This window comes from Coffea eugenioides, chromosome 1 (genome assembly GCF_003713205.1).
Source record: "Coffea eugenioides isolate CCC68of chromosome 1, Ceug_1.0, whole genome shotgun sequence".
NCBI lineage: Eukaryota > Viridiplantae > Streptophyta > Magnoliopsida > Gentianales > Rubiaceae > Coffea > Coffea eugenioides.
The window spans coordinates 12694775-12713570 of NC_040035.1; positions in this window are offsets into that span (position 1 = coordinate 12694775).

The window sequence follows — 18796 nt, forward strand, 5'->3', positions numbered from 1 at the left end:
AATATAATAGCCATATTGACCAAATTTTCAAAGTCCTGCGTTAGTTTTGTTCCAAACGTGACAATGTGATAGTGCAACGTTCGATTATTGACTTTTGGAATTTGTTAAACGTTTCCAAAACGGGAAGAAAAGGAAAAGAAATTGCAGGCTTAGATTAAGGAAAAATAAGTACTCTTTATTTTTTGGGGGGGGGGGGGGGGGGGGGGGTACGGGGTACCGGAAGGAGAAATGGATTGCCTTTACTTGTATTAAAAATGGCAAACAACCTATCAGGCCAAGAGGATATAAGGGTTCAATAATTGGCAAAGTAATGATCTTTATGTGTACGTTTAAGGAAAGAAGAATGGGGAAGAAAAAGAAACTAGAAAGAAAATTCAGATACCAGCTATTTAAGTTTTCCTAGGCAAGTACTGTCACTAGAATAATCTCATTACATATACAAGGTTCTCAAAGGATGGATTCTCCACACAAACTTGGATAATGTCTTATAAAATTAAAGGAGCATAATGTGTATTTTAAGGTTTACACTATTTTTTGACATACCTGACAATTACTATACCATCGAATGCAACATTTAGATGATTTTCTTTACTGATCAAATGCCAGAATAATGAAGGGCAATAAGTGGGTGAAAATAAATGGATGGAATTGATTGTTACAAAAAAAATAAAATACTCAAAATCTATTCAAATTCAAAAAAATTAAATATGGCCACATGAAAAAAAAGTTGAAAGTAGTCAATTCAACAACCTACTAAAATGGGAATTGAACAGTGAATTATTATTATTATTATTATTATTATTATTATATGTGTATATAGATACATATATATATACATACACTCACACGCGCGAAATGCAATTGATGAAGAGAAAGAAAAAGAAAAATTGAAAAGATAGAAAAAGGTATAAAAGAAAATAGGAATTAAGAATATTAAGTATTAACAATAACATAGGGTATGCCCATGCCCGTCGTACTGTTTCCCATACTTATTGTTTTAGATCCTCCGTATTACCACAATAGCTTTGTGTATTATATCACAATTTTTACTCCTATTTAGATTGCTATTTTCTAAATTTTTTTTTAGAAATATTGTAACAATTTAATGTATGTGATGTAAAATAATGATTAAAAAATATGATTGCAGAAAAATTAAATTTTTTTTTGGAAAAAATCAATCCAAACATTTTGTTCCAAGGCCTGACACCTTCACGTTCAGCCGCATTGTAAGTGCATCCACCCCACTTCATCTCTCAACCACAAACCAATCCAGATTTCACAGCTTTGGAGTTTGGAAAATTAGGTGTAAGATTTGAGAATTCATATTTAAGGATTTAGGGATCTGGTAATGTGGTGGGTGGTAAAAGAGAAATTTTTTGACTCGCTATCTCCTTTCATCTAAAAGAGAAACTTTTTTTTTTATCCCTGGGTTTGCTTGTATTCAAATTAGCAACAAGTGTATAAAGTGAATAAGGATACGACAGTAATTTTTTGCTTGTATTCAAATTAGATTTTTAGAATAAATAGCGTTCTTGTTTACAATTGAAAAAAAAAAAATTTTTAATAAATGCATGGGTGTTCACAAAAAGAGTTGAAAATTGGTTTTGACAAAAAGATGATCAAGTTGCCCTTATGTGCTACAAAAGTGACATTTGTACTAATTAAATGGTATTTTTTATGTAACTAATTGTTTTTCTTGTAGAGACTAAATATTGGAAAAGAAGAAGATGAATGGAGACAAAGGCGAATTTAGAAGCGGGGTACAAATAGTAATAAATGACAGAGATGTGTATGACAGTAAAATTTTCCCCGCCTCAGTAATTATGTTAAAGTTTGAAAGGTATGTTTGTCTGTATGAAAAAGTGTGCCAGAATCCAAAAGCCAAAAGTAGCTCAAGAGATGCTTCTGATTTTAAGCTTTTTTAGACTAAAAAAAAATCAAAATTTTTAAAATCAGTGGATAGCACAAAAATAGCTTTTCCAAAATCAGAAGTTCAATCAAGTTTTCAAAATCAATTGAAAACATACCCATTCTCTCGTATACATGGAATAATCATCGGGTGTTCAAAATTTAGCTGAGAGCATAAATATTAACTTTTAGAAGATCAGAAGTTAGAACCAAGTTTCAAAAATTAGTTGACAATAGGCCCATCCTCTTCTATACACTGAATAATCATGCGAGGCTCACATATCTGATCTGTTTGTGCCCGTAGGTTAGGAGCCATCATTGATCGAGATTGGGTTGGTCGAGTCAAACAGTCTTCCATAGATTTTGGGTTAAGACATATTTCATGTGTCCTATTTTTTAAAATATAAAATTAGCTAGGGAAAGGAAATAAATACAAAGAATAGTAAATAAGATTAAATAAAGAAAGTATATAAATATAACAGAGTGTAATAATTGTTAGTATATATATATATATATATATATAATAGATTAAATGAATGCTAACGACTATTTATGGGGCACCCATTAAAAAAATCCTTAGATTTATATAGATTACATGATAAGCGATTTGAATCCATCAACTTAGCAAAGGCATCAATTTATATGGATATTACCGGTTACGTTATGCATGAGTCATGGGATGGTTGTTTTGATATTTAGCAACCATGAAGAAATGAACCACAAAACAAACAGCAGAAACTGAATATACAGCTTTCCATAAGCAAAACGAGGACATATAAAAACAGATTATTTGATACTTGTGATGCCCATTCGTATTTAGGCTTACAAACAACTATAAAAAGAAGCAACATCCCAGCCCAAATAGTGAAGTATTCAATCATCTAAGGCCGCCTGGGGAGGACTCTAAGCCGCCTCGCTTAGGGGTGCTCCCCTGCCCAGAAGGTGGTGATCTTTGCTTCTGGAAGATTGGCAACTTTCCCCCGAAATCCGTCTGCATGAGACCAGAGTACAACATACATAAAACGATAAACCAAGATATCAGAGCTTATTTTAGGCATTGGACTGCGAAACTTACTTCTCGTCCCAGAAACTGTTCTTGATGCTGCAGATAAGATGGATGAAGTTGAAAGTAAGACGAGAAAGAAAAGTGTGGTGAGAGCGTTGGAGGCCATGAATTCTACAGAAACCGGTGAATTTCGGAAGCTACCACCTATCGAAAGTTTGGTGCAATTGCTCAACTATATATATATATATATAGGAAGATTTAGGAAATGGTAAAAGAAAGGTTTGAAATTCATAAGAGGTGTATAAACTGGGCAAATTTGTGAAAGAGAAATGAGTCTATTCACTTAATGCAAAAATGTAGTATGCCACTCGGAATTAACCACAAAGCCTTGAAAAGCTTATTGAAAAGACAAAAAAAAAAAAAAAACTGATACAATCACAAAAAAATCTTAGTGATAACCCGTTAAACAAACAAGCCTGGAATAATCTAGATTCGAACTTTTCGAACATGTTCGCGAACGATTCATTTATGTTAAACGAACCGAATACGAACTCGAATTTGAACATGAACTTTGCTTAACGAAGTGAACACGAACACAGGTTTGGAGTTCGAAAGTTAACGAATGAACGCGAATCGAGTTCGAATCGCTTAACGAATAGAGTTCAAACATGAGATACTGGATTCGATTCGATTCGTTTACAGCTCTACAAGAAATCCCACCTGAAATTTGCGACTTGAGAAATTTGATTCATTTAGCTCTTGTGCATAATCAGCTTTCAAGTCCAATTCCTCCAGAAATAGGAACAACGTATGGTATTGTTAACGTTTATCTACAGTATAACAATTTAACAGGCCTAATTCCAGCCACTTTTGATAACCTCGATAGGCAAGTCAAATTATATCTATTCCAAAATCACCTATTTGGTCCCGATCCTCATGCGATCGGAAACTTAATCTCACTTTAATTTCTTGTCTTGTCTAAAAATTATCTTGCTGGTTCAATCCCTAAGTCACTAGGCAATTTAACCAATTTGATGCATCTATATCTCTTTGACAACCAACATTCTGGTTCAATTCCAAAGAATTTAGGTGATCTAAAATTCCTTTTAGACATGGAATTAGGTAAGAACCAACTTAATATGGTTCCAATCCTATTTTAAGTGGCAACTCGAGTAACTTGGAAAAACAGCATCTCCTAAAAAGCTATATTCTGTACCGACCATCCCACAGGAACTTGGAAAGCTAAAACAATTGGTAGTTTTGGAATTGGATTAAAATCAATTATCTAGTCCATTGCGAGGACTACCTTGTCAAAATGGCACACTTCAAAACATTTCTGTATCTAAGAACATGCTTGATAGGTTGCAATTTTGTCATTTATTTTATTATTAATTTCCCCTATTACCTGACTTGATGTGAATTAATTATTAGATTCTACTCATTTTTCGTAATTTATATTTATTTCAGGGAGTAGAACAAAAATATCACAATCAAGGCCAATTTGACAGTTATCAAGAAAGAGTTCAAGTAGCAGGCATCTAGGGACATTTTTGGAATATCAAACCACAACCCTTCTTGGTAATTGGCCCGCAGACAGCATTAAAAGGGGGAGGCCGAAGTCTTCTTTGGCTCTCGAATTTTCCTCCTCTCGGAGGAGAGCCGCCGCACAATGGCGAGGCATTAGAGTAGAATGCTTCAGAGAGGAAAGGATGGCTGGCTTTGCTTAGTCTTTCGTCTGTAGCTTAGGAGCTTTATTGTTGACTTTTCCTGGAGCTTTGCTTTTTACTTTTCTTACGCATGGCAGGATAGCTTAGCTTACTCCTTCAAACGAATTGAACTTGGGCATTTGCGCAATTGATGGCTGCGTCTCCCTCTGCAATTCTGTTTGGGCTTTGTTCTGCAAACATGAACTAAATCCCTTTGTCTAGTCAAGGGACAACGGATGCTTTGGGTCGCCTAAACTTGTGAGATCGATTTAATTTTATTTTTTCTTTTTATTCATTGGTATTCGCATATTCCCTGGTTGCAGTGCTTATGGTTGTTTAATTAATTGATTGTCTTGGATCCAGATAATTAGTTGATTGGGTAATCTATTGTCAATTAGGGCATTAAATCCGTAATTGTTTAATTGCTCTAAAATAGTGACAACTGGCATGATTAGGTTTGTGTCAGGGGAATACGCGGGCTAATCTAAAATAACCCTGGTAGTGCGTTATTTGGTTAGAATAGGGCTCCTCTAATACGTAAGGCAATTGGGGAATTAAATTCTACGGGCGTACCTAGGATTATTTCTCAATTAGAGCAGTGATTAACGGGCGTACCTTGATCACCGACACAGTAAGGAGGGGTTGACTGCCATCGCTTGTTTGGTAGTTATAACCTATTTATTGATGAATAATTGGAATTGCCTTTGCTTATCGATGATCAATTAGATGAACCATTGCTGAAGTTATTCCTTGGCTAGATCCTTAATTATCACTCATTTGATTTTAGTAATTTGTTATTTAATTTTTAGTAGTTTCTTAGATTTTATTCGCATTTATTTGATTGTCACTCTCTGCATAAAAACACCCCCTTGTTACTGTGAATTTGAAAAGAAACAATTACTCCCAGTCCCTGTGGATTCGACCCTGCTCACCACTATCTACAGAAATCACTTTTAGTTTGAGCAGGTTTTATTATTGCACAGGCTGACGACCTGTCAATGCTTACAAGTCTAAAAACATTTGTGTATCATGATTGTTCGCCAGCAATTGTACGTTTAAGATTTTGGCACTCCTTAGTTTTAGTCTTTAATCCTCTGTCATTGTCCCCTTAAAAAGACTTGTCCTCCAAGTAATGTCCTTTTAGCGTCCACTAATTGATTACTACTTTTTAAAAAATTTAAAAAGTCTAAGTAAACTCCTCGATTAGATGATATATGTATCAGCGCTCTTAAATGAAAAAAGACTTTTTGATTGTATCCCAAAAGACTTTCTTTAGTCAAGATGATAAATATATTCGAGCTCTTAAATAAATTCTTTTCGTTAACAGCTGTTTTCAAAATGTACTAATTAATGAGTAGAGAATTACTTGGAGGAAAAGACTTGGACAGCCAACCTCATCTTGACTGAAAAGTCTTTTGGACCTTTGCCATTAAGGCCCAACATTAAATATTTTTTTAAAATCAACCACGACTATGGGACTTTTATTAACAACTGCCCACCACTAAATTTGTTTGAAAACATCAGCTGTTGCCATCCAAAATTTCTTCAAGTTGATCCTATATATTGGACCTTCGCACACAAGGACCCAATGTTACAATTGCATGAAGCCGACCGCTACTGGATTGATCTTGACGATTGGCCCGACCTTTACGAAAGGACCCAACATCATATTTGTTTGAAAATATATATTGTCTGTGAAAGTCTGTTAGGCCTTTGACAGTAAACGTTAGCATCAAATTAAATTTGCAGAAAAACATGACTACCATCTTCTAAAAAATTATTTAATCATATTTATTAAACTCGCCCGATAAGGAAGTCGACAGACAGACGACATGGTTGGTTCACTACTAAGTAGGTGATTGAACCAGTGTCTCAGTAAAAGAATATTTATAAATACTTGGTAAATGTTACTACTTTCGTTCCACTTTGATAGTATTGATTTTTTGTTCTCACACAATTTAAGAAAAATTAGTTAATTTTGCTAGAAAAACAAATCTAGCATAATGTATTTCTAAAATACCCTTATATTAATATTAGGAGTATCACGAATCACTATACTTTTATATTAATTATAACAAAATTTAATTAAATTTGTTAGAAAAATAAATCTAGCCTATTATTTTTCTAAAATACCCTTATATTAAGATTAGAAGTATCACTAATAACTATACTTTTTCATTATTTATAACAACAACAATGATGATGGTATATTGCACCATTCAAGACATAGAAAATTCTACAAAATGGTATAGTGGTTTGTACCAATCGGTTGGTAAGGGGTACGGATCACGTAAATGTAAGACACGATCACAATTACTGACGTCAAAGCGGTTTGGATCAGGCACATGAGTGGTAAATTTTACCGGGAGACATAAGGCTTAATAAAGATTGAGAGGAACGAGGTGCTGTTGTGACAGGGTTATGGACCCAGATTGAATGGACATAAAGATGATTGAGAGAACTGAAAGTGCAGAGCTATTGTTGTGGTGGGCAGAGTCGGGGAAGTTAAAAAGCAACTTGTTAATGGTTGAAGCAATTAACGAGGAGAATTAAACCAAGGGTTAATCAAATTTAATCCCCTTAAGGTATACCTCATTTTTCAGTTTACCCCCTAACCTTTAATTTTGCTCACTTAACCTCCTATAGGATAAAATTGTCCTTGCATTATTTGACTTTTCATTTATCTTGTTTTCCTTTCTTTTATTTCTTTTTCTCTTTCTTCTTTATTTAATTCTTCGAAGGTCCCGTTTGGATTGCATTTTCCGTCATTTTTCATGAAAAAATTACTTAGCGATTTGATGTATGTGAGGAAAAAAGGTAATAGGGAAATGTGTTCACGGAAAATGACGAAATTTTTTTACGGAAAACAGCAATCCAAGCAAGGCATTTCCCACAAAAATTTTCACCTTACTGATTGAAATTAAAAAAGAGAAATTACAGAGATTTATCTTCTCCTTAAATGATTAAAAAAATATTCAAATCAATTTCCTAAAATACAATTTTTTTAACCTTTCTAGTCTTTTATTTTTTGATTTTCCTCTTTCCTTCCTAGTTTCTCATTTTATTCCCAAAAAAATATCTTAAAATGAAATTGTGACCTGATTAATAATCATCAATTGAAATTTGTGACACCTGGTATCATACAATAAATCAAAATTAGTTTTTGATGCCATTTTAATCTTCACCTAAAAATATGCAATTACAAATTCAAAACAAAAATTTTCGTTGAAATTGAATTTTCTATTGGGAATGATAAAAGAAAGAAGAAAGAGAAAAAGAAATAAAAGAAAGGAAAACAATTTCATCTTATGATATTTTCTTGAGAATAAAATGAGAAACTATAAAGGAAAGAGGAAAATTCAAAATTAAAAGAATTGAAATGCTAAAAAAATTGTATTTTAGGAAAGTGATTTGAATTTTTTTTTAATCATTTAAGGAGAAGATAGATCTCTGCAATTCCTTTTTTTTTAATTTCAATCATTAAGGTGAATATTTTGTGGGAAAGAGAAAGAATTAAATAAAGAATAAAGAGGAAAAGAAATAAAAGAAAAGAAAACAAGGTAAATAAAAAGTCAAAATAATGCAAGGGTAATTTTGTCCTGTAGGGGATTAAGTGAGCAAAATTAAAGGTTATGGGGTAAATTGATAAATAGGATATACCTTAAGGGGATTAAATGTGAGTAGCCCTTAAACCAATCATGGGTAGGAGGAAAATGATCGTAAATTAGTATGTGCAATTAATTAAACCAATCATATGAATTAATAACTGTAAATGAGTAAACGAATGGTTAATTAATTAGTTGAGATGGAATATTTGTAGCAGAAGTAATATGTTGTTGCATGATTGTTTTTTATATTTTGTGGGTAGAACATAAAGAAATATTTTAAAAATGCATTTGTAATGGTATTAGACCAAATTAATGAGAATGAATTGATGACATAATAACCGCAGTGCGTATAGGTGAATTTAATTAGACCATATTTGTCACTTTTAAATTTTCAGCATTATCATCGCAATCACTTACGAGCAAAACTTATATACACTGACAGCGTATACACTATCACTATTGAATCTATGACATATATGCAAAAGTTGAATTTTAAATTTAAATTTTGCATATTTGTAATTCATCCAACTTTGATAGTGTATACACTGTTAGTGTAGGAAAGATTAATCCATCACTTAATTATACTTTTATCATCTGATTAACATGTTGGCTATGTATTGTGAACCAATACCACAACTAACTTTCACCAATAACCAACCACAAACATTATAATTACCAAATTCATTAAAATAATATTAAATTTTTTTTTAAAAGATCAAAGTTTTTTGTTTATTAAAATTTTATGCCATTTTGTTCCATATAAAAAATGATTGTTTAAATTGTACATAGATTGAGTGCACCATTTATCACTAGTAATACTAATGGTATTTGTACTAATGTATACATGCTTGAAATCAAATATTCGTATTAATTAAACTATGTAGTGATACAGTTAAGAAATATTTTTAATAGGTATAAATACAAAAATATAACTGCTTATTGTCTATTCTAAAAGTAGGACATCAAACAATTTTCACATTAAAAGTATTCCATATATTTTCATGGATAATATAATACAAGATGACATGCCCGAATTTACTAATGAATGAATAATTTTCTTTCAAATAACATAAAAACTTTTTACAACTGGTACTCCTGAACTTGAACATATTTTTAGGCAAAAAGAGATTAAAATTTATGATTAAGTGACAAATCACCTCCATTTTATTAGAAAATGACATCACGATAATATTAAAACTAAATCATCACTAACCAACCATTATGAAGAAAATAAGTTTAAAACTTGTAATTTAAATCAATACATAACATATATCCAAAATTTGGAAGAAATACAATTCCTGTTTATAATACTCTGCATGTGTGTAAGACTGATCATTAATGCTTGGATCAAAACAAATTTGGTCCCCAGTGTTTCAAATCTTAAGCATATTTAGTAAATTGACGAAAAAATGATGATTAAAGATCAAAGTCAAGTTGCCACTACTGAATAGTTTTGACTTTGCATTTTTTATAGCAATGTTTCGAATTTGGATCATCATGGTATCTTAGATTTTAAATAGTGATATTAACGGTTTCAAAGGAAAAGAAATGCAAATTAGATTGAAATTATGTTGAAAATGTGCAAAGGTTCACGAAACTTCTTTCTTTTATTGTTTTATTTTGTGTATTCATCCCACTTGTTTCTCGTAGACTTTTACTCTTGCATAACTGGTCCCAAATGTAGCATTATATATGTATGTATGGTTTTGCATTATGGAGAATTAATTGATAATGAATTTTTTTTTTGTTACTTGTATTGATATTTAAACGCTCAATTAGATATCCATTCAAACTATAAAGAATATGAACTATAAGTAAATCAGGTTTGTTTTCTTTTTTCAATTTTAATAGATTATCAATTGAATTTAAGATGAAATTAATATTTTGTATAATTCTTTGAATCATTCAATAAGATTCTTAAGGTAACGGGGGGAGGGTTGTGGTAAAATATTAAGGTAAACAAATAGCAAAGTAACTATTTTAAAACTTTCCATTGAAACTTTGGATTTAATAGACAGAAAACTGAGAAAAGTATATAAATTGTGCCCCTACTACTAGAGCAATTTAGCACGAGTTCAAAGTATTTTAAATGTCTCTTGGTTATATGTAGTTTACCTACTATAGTTTTTTTTTTATGAAATATATTTTGATTGTTTTACTTTTTTGGTTCTATAGATAAATAATTCAAATTAGATAACACAGTGTCGTTAGCCACTATGTACTCTATATAGAATAATATAGGCACAACATTATCATTTAACCTAAAAAGTATATCTTCGTTAAATAAGTTAAAATTGGATAATAATACATATTTGATATACAGAACAAAAATTAGGAGGTTATAATATAGGAAAAATTGAAATAGAATTTTATTGCTAAAACGATTTTGACTGTTAATCAATGTTAAGTTCCATCAATTGTTCTAAATGTGCTTAAAATTATAAATTTTGGAGACTAAAATTTTTTTTATTGAAATATTATCATTTTAATATATAACTAAACATTCACATTCATAACCTGCCTGTCATGTGATGCAATTCTCAGCACAAATCTTTATCAGCTTACCGGTAATCTTTTAGTTATACTCTCTTATTTTGTGCTTCATTTTCAAGGTGAAGTCAGCCTTGTCAGTTGTCCTTTGGTTCCTATTGACTTGATGCGAGGCAGAATACCTTGTACCATTGTGTCAGTCTAATACCAAAGAAATGGTAGAAACCGCTATACCATTTTGAAGAGGCTTCGTTCAAGACATATATCAAAGGTGAAAAAGTTGAATGTATTAAATTAGATAACTTATAATTTACTAATAACGAAACATACTAAATAAGAGTGTTTTAAAGAAGTTAAAACTTAACTATATTCTTGAATTAGAAGGTGGACTATAATTGGAAGGTGGCACCTGTTAAGATGTATTTCAGTGTTATATTTTTCAAAATATAAGATTAATTAGGAAAAGTAAATAAATATAAGAGAGAATATGCAAGATTACATAAGAAAAATATATAAATAAAAGAAAGAAATTAATTATAAATGTATTAAATTAGATGAATATTAAATGTATTAAAGAATACTTGAGTGCAACCGTTAGAAAACGCTATGAATATTTACCTAGTTGAGATTCGGAATACTTCCTCCAATCGGAATCCGGGCCTGGTGCCCAGCTCAACTCGAGACGCTACGACCTAGAACAAAATCATTTCCAACACGTAATTCTAAAGTTGCAAATTAGTACTTGTGTTTGAAAAGTCAGTCAACCCTTCATCAATTAACGCGTCAAAAATGAAAGAAATAAAACTCTTAAAACGTAGAATATGACAATGATAGGTAACACCCATGTTTCCGGCGGAAATGACAGAAGAACTTGTTGGGGGCAAAAGCGGTCGCAAAGTACAGCTTGATTTAGGCTCGCCACTGGGTACAGCCTGCAACCATGAAGGGGACAATTTCTGCTGGTGGCATTAAGGGCTATTGGTGCAGCGGCCACCGCCGTCAGCGACAACGAGATATGACACCGTAACAGGCGAAGAATGATTATTGATCAAGATATGGGTCGCACTAACCATTTTAAAGTACGACGAAAACAACAAAGCAAATGAGTTACAACCGAAGCACCAAATGATGCTACTACAAAAGAAATTTAATCCATTATTTCTGTGGTTGCTTTAAATTTTTTGTTCGTGAAACGAAAATAATTTTTAAAATCCATTATTCAAAAAAAATTAAAAATTTGTTTAGATGATAAATGATTATTGGATGAGTAAAGAAATGTTTTAACTTTTCTTTTTTGTGGAGGGAAAAAATTACTATGCATTCAAAAAAACTTTTGGAAAAAGATTGCAAAGATTAAGTGGCATACAAGAATGAGCACAAATTTGACATAAAAAAACAGGTATGGCAAAGTCTATATCTCTAACAACTGGCTGGTTGATTGGCTAAATACTGACTGGGCAAGTAAAAATCTTTGAAAAAGATAGCAAATCTATCCACATCAAGAAGAGCTTTTAACAACTAAACTGTTCGCGATTACGTTCATGTTCAAATTTTTATTTCAAAAAAAAGTTTGATTGTATACTAACCGAATCGAGTTTGAATACAATATTAAGTTTGTTTAATAATCGAGCTGAACGTGAACCTATTTGCTAACTATTCGAATTTGTTCGTGAACACGTGTATAATTATTAAGAGTAAATAAATACATATAATACTGCGTGTGTATATATTTAAAAGAAAAATAATCTAAGCGTTGAAAAATGAATTTTTATTAAAAGATGAGTGAAAAATGAGTTTTTGCGATTTTTAGAAAATAAATAAAGAAAAAAGGGTCTAAAATGGGATTTAAAAAGTGCGATGGTTTTGGCTCAAAATAATAGTCTAAAAAGGGTTTTTAAGAAAAAAAAAATAAGAATCGCCACTTAATATTGAGTTAAGGTATACTGAATCACCCAAAATATATTTTTCAAATAAAAAAATAAATAAAACCCTTTTTGGACACTTACTTCTTGTCCCGGTAACTGTTCACGATGCTGCAGATAAGATTGGATGAAGTTGAAAGTAAGACGAGAAAGAAAAGTGTGGTGAGAGCGTTGGCGGCCATGAATTCTACAGGAACCGGTAAATTTCGGAAGCTACCGCCTATTCGAAAGGTTGGTGCAATTGCTCAACTATATATAAGAAGATTTAGGAAAGTAAACACTTTGAAATTCATAAGTGTATAATTTGGGTAAATTTGTGAAAGAAAAATGAGTAACTACTCACTTAATGCAAAATGTATTATGGCATTCGGAATTACCACAAAGCCTTGAAAAGCTTACAGAAAAGACAAAAAAAAAAGTTAAATAATATGAAAAGCCTAGTAAACCCGGTTCTGTCTTTCATCTTCTCCACTAAGATTCCAACATTGCTACAATTTTCTTCTTCTTGACTAAAGTTACTTCACTGCTACTAAAACTTTGCATCCAAGCTTTTGATGCTATGCCTCATATTTTGGCCAGTATTTTGTCCAAATTTTATAAATAAAAAAAATCCTTTTATTAAAGCTCAAAATAAGCGCTGTTGCAACTTATTTACCAATTTTGTTACTGGCAGAGTTTCAATTTTTGTTTCCTTTTTTGTTTCGGGCACATTGGGCTATAAATAGGTCTTGTCAGGACTTTATTTTTCAAACTACTCTCATTATTAATCAAATATCTTTGATTTTTTTTTTTTTACCAAATTTTCTTGTGAGTGCAAAAGTAACATGAAATTTCTTTTAATCCACAAATTTAGGGCAGGTAGTGATCAACGAATTGCTTCAAGCGCACAGTATTGATCGTAATAATAAATTATCTAAAGTATTCCATGTTCAAGCCCACAGGAACGAATTAATTTTTTACTTTAATTATTCTAACAAAAATAACAAAATTTAACCTCAAAGGGTATTTTAATCACTACTTGAGAAATTAAATAAACACTCAAATCAAATAAGATATAGGTGAGAAAACAATTGGCAAAAGACTAGGATTTCAGATTTTAATCCAGAGTTTGAGTTGAATATCTAGTTAATTTCTTAACACGCCAGGAATGTATCACATGCAAGTACCTTTGATTATCTCTAAATACATCTAAGTTGTGATTAATTAAATCCTTTAAAATCTTAGGTGATATATTTAGGTCATACAAATCCTAACCTACTCTAGTGATTAGGATAAGTATGCTTATTTATCAAGTGCATGATTGTATATCCCTTCTTAGTTCAATACAAACCCTAAGAGCATGTCTATGGTAGCCAAATATAAACATATAATTAAATCAAGATAAATAAATCAAGACAAAAGTTAAAAATTTAATTAACATAAATAATCAAAACTCCTTCACAAAATCCTATCCCTAGATATAATTTAGTTCATCACAATCATAATTTAAACCACGAATTCAAGACACAACAACACAAAACATATTAAACCTGAGAAACCCTTCCAATCTGTTTAGCACATTGTTGAATTCAAATTTAATGTGAGAACAAAATATATTAAACTAGTGTAACACATTCTTTCTAAATTCTTGTGCAATCAAGTCAGACCCCTCTAACAAAAATTAAATTAAATAGGACATGAATCTGTTATTGGGAACATCACTAATGACTAATCAATAAGCATTTTAGGAGCCAAAGCATAGCCATGTTGTTAAAAGAGTTATCAACGTCTTTATATGATACAAATTCTTCAATATATAAAACAAAGTATGTATCGAAATGGTACTTAGGATGTTAAATCACATTAGATGCCCACTACAATGATTAAATATTGGCTTACGTTTAGATAGATCCGATGTTCAAAAATTCATTAATCCAAATTGTTCAAATCATTTTACCAAACAATGTAACACAATGTGAACCATTAGGTTTTTGAACACTAGTTCTACCCAAGTTTTGAACTTAAATATTACTACAAAATATCCGCTCAAATTAACGTGTCAAATAATTTTAGGCAGTTGTGTATATAAGAGCCATTTTGACCGACTTTTCAAAGTCCTCCGTTAGTTGTGTTCCAAATATGAGAATGTGATAATGCAACGTTCAATTATTGACTTTGGGAATTTGTTAAACGTTTCCAAAACGGGAAGAAAAAGGAAAAGAAATTGCAGGCTTAGATTATAGTACGCTATTTAAGTTTTCCTAGGCAAGTACTGTCACTAGACTAATCTCATTTCCTATACAAGGTTCTCAAAGGATGGATTCTCCACACAAACTTGGATAATGTCTTATAAAATTAAAGGAGCATAATGCGTATTTTAAGGTTTACACTATTTTTGACATACCTAGCAATTATTATATAGCATTGAAAAAAATGATAATCACCAACTGTTCAATCGTTTACTTCATGAAATGCCAAAAGCGCCATGTAGATTTCACGAGAACAGGCCTCACAAGTGCCATTTTGCACAATTTGGTAAATTTTGGTACGTAAAGTAAGAATTAAATAAATGGATTGAAAGTTGAGATAGTTAAGAAAGTGAAAAAGAAAAGGGGAATAAGTGGGTGAAAATAAATGAACGGAATTGATTGTTACAAAAAAAAAATACTCCAAATCTATTCAAATTAAAAAAAAAACTAAATATGGCCACATGAAAAAAAATATTGAGCTTCCACTCGGTAGAAAATGAAAGTAGTCAATTCAATAATCTGCTAAAATGAGAATTGAACAGTGAATTATTATTATTATTATATTTATATATTTATATGTGTGTGTATATACATACATATACATATACATATACATACACACGAAATGCAATTGATGAAGAGAAAAAAAAGAAAAATTGAAAAGATAGAAAAACGTATAAAAGAAAAAAGGAATTAAGAATATTAAGTATTAACAATAACATAGGGTACGCACATGCCCGTCATATTGTTTCCCATACTTATTTTTTCAAATCCTCTGTATTACTACAATAGCTTTGTATATTATATCACAATTTTTACTCCCGTTTGGATTGCTATTTTCTGAACATTTTTTGGAAATATTGTAACAATTTAATGTATGTGAAGTAAAATAATGATTAAAAAATGTGATCATGGAAAAATTACAAGTATTTTTGGAAAAACATCAATCCAAACATTTTGTTCCAAGGCCCGACGCCCTCAGGTTCAGCCACATTGTAGGTACATCCACCCCACTTCATCTCTCAAAACCAATCCAGATTTCACAGCTTTGGAGTTTGGAAAATTAGGTGTAAGATTTGAGAATTCATATTTAAAGATTTACGGATATGGTAATGTGGTGGGTGGTAAAAGAGAAATTTTTTGACTCGCTATCTCCTTTCATCCAAAAGAGAAACTTTTTTTTTTCCCTGGGTTTGCTTGTATTCAAATTAGCAACGAGTGTATAAAGTGAATAAGGATACGACAGTAATTTTTTGCTTGTATTCAAATTAGATTTTTTAGAATAAATAGCGTTCTTGTTTACAATTGAAAAATAAAATATTTTAATAAATGCATGGGTGTTCACAAAAAGAGTTGAAAATTGGTTTTGACAAAAAGATGATCAAACTGCCCTTATGTGCTACAAAAGTGACATTTGTACTAATTAAATGTGTAATTAATTGTTTTCCTTGTAAAGACTAAATATTGGAAAAGAAGAAGATGCATGGAGGCAAAGGCGAATTTAGAAGTGGGGTACAAATAGTAATAAATGACAGAGATGTGTATGGCAGTAATATTTTTCCCGGCCTCAGTAATTATGTTAAAAAGTTTGAAAGGTATGTTTGTCTGTATGAAAGAGTATGCTAGAATCGAAAAGCCAAAAGTAGTCAAGGAGATGCTTCTGATTTTAAGCTTTTTTAGACAAAAAAAAAATTTAAAATGAGTTGATAGCACAAAAATAGCTTTTCCAAAATCAGAAGTTAAATCAAGTTTTCAAAATCAATTGAAAACGTACCCATTCTCTCCTATATACGGAATAATCATCGGGTGTTCAAAATTTAGCTAACAGCATAAAAATTAACTTTTCGAAGATCAGAATTTAGAACCAAGTTTCAAAAATGAGTTGAGAATAAGCCCATCCTATTCTATATACGGATTAATCATGTTAGGCTCACATATCTGATCTGTTTGTGACCGTAGATTAGGAGTCATCATTGATCGAGATTTGGTTGGTTGAGTCAAACAGTCTTCCATAGATTTTGGGTTTTTTTTTTTAATAATTACATTTAGGGTTTGTCAACTATAGCACTTGTGAGACATATTTCATGTGTCCTATTAATTAGGGAAAGGAAATAAACACAAAGAATAGTATGTAAGATAAAATAAAAAAAGTATACAAATATAACAGAGAATAATAATTATTAGTATATATATATATAGTAGATTAGGTGAATGGTAATGACTGTTAATGAAACACTCGTTAGAAAAATCCTTAGATTTATATAGATGACATGATAAGCGATTCGAATCCATCAACTTAGCAAAGGCATCAATTTATATGGATATAACCGATTACGTTATGCATGAGTCATGGGATGGTTGTTTTGATATTTACCAACCATGAACAAACCAAGCACTGTCCAAATGAACCACAAAACAAACAACAGGAAACTGAATATACAGCTTTCCATATGCAAAACGAGAACACATAAAAACAGATTATTTTGATACTGGAGATGCCCATTCGTATGTAGGCTTACAAACAACTATAAAAAGAAGCAACATCCCAGCCCAAATTGTGAAGTATCGTCCGACTGGGAGAAATCAATCATCGGCCGACTGTTGGTACGAGTCCTTGATGAGTAGTTGGTGAATGATAGACACCTGGGCTTATCTTTACCTCTGGAAGATTGGCACCTTTACCCCGAAATCCATCTGCATGAGACCAGAGTACAACACACATAAAACGATAAACCAAGTTATCATAGGTTATTCAAGGTATTGGACCACGAGACTTACTTGTTGTCCCAGAAACTGTTCTTGATGCTGCAGGTAAGATGGATGAAGTTGAAAGTAAGACGAGAAAGAAAAGTGTGGTGAGAGCGTTGGCGGCCATGAATTCTACAGAAACCGGGGAATTTCGGAAGCTACCACCTAGCGAAAGGTTGGTGCAATTGCTCAACTATATATAGGAAGATTTAGGAAATGGTGAAAGAAAGGTTTGAAATTCATTAGTATGCCATTCGGAATTACCGCAAAACCTTGAAAAGCTTACTGAAAAGACAAAAAAAAAAAAAGAAGAAAAATAATATGAACTGCTGCAACTAAAACTTTGCCGCCAAGCTTTTAATGGTATGCCTCATATTTTGGCCAAATTTTATAAATAAAAAAAATCCTTTTATTAAAGCCCAAAATAAGCGCTGCTGCAACTTATTTACCAATTTTGTTATTGGCAAAAGTTCAATTTTTGTTTCCTTTTTAGTTTCGGGCATATTGGGCTATAAATAGGTTTTGTTAGGACTTTATTTTTCAAACTACTCTCATTATTAATCAAATATCTTTGATTTTTTTTTTTTACCAAATTTTCTTGTGAGTGCAAAAGTAACTTAAGACTTTCTTTGTGCTCTTTAAACTACACATTCAAAGTAATTCCGTAGTTAATTTTGGACCACACAGTCCCGTATATTCTCTTCACCTGACATTGAAACGAAAGCAAAATGACTTTAATTCGAGCCCTACAATTTGTCTTCCTTTCTCACCTTTGTGTTTTCTTTTTCTATGCACGTTTTATGAATTTCAAAATACCAGTTATCGAATAATGACTTTGAATGGTCAAATGTGGTGTTCATCACAAACTGAACACAGATTTAACTAATCAACAGTCAGTGGCCGTTGGTGGCGTGGTGTGAATTTTTTGCCGGGTTGTTATCGCGTTCTTGTAGGAGACATTAAGTTGTCATCATCATTACCTGTTTATACTTGAATTGAGACTCTACAAATAGTTAAATCCGTTAAACGTTTTCCAAGATATTAATGGTCTACTATGATTGACACGCTCACCTAAAATATATCCGGAATCTCTAATCCATTTGCTCAGATAGCACCTACAGGTAAAGTGAGAACCAAAAAATATGTATATATTTAATAACAACAAGGGTTAATAACACTT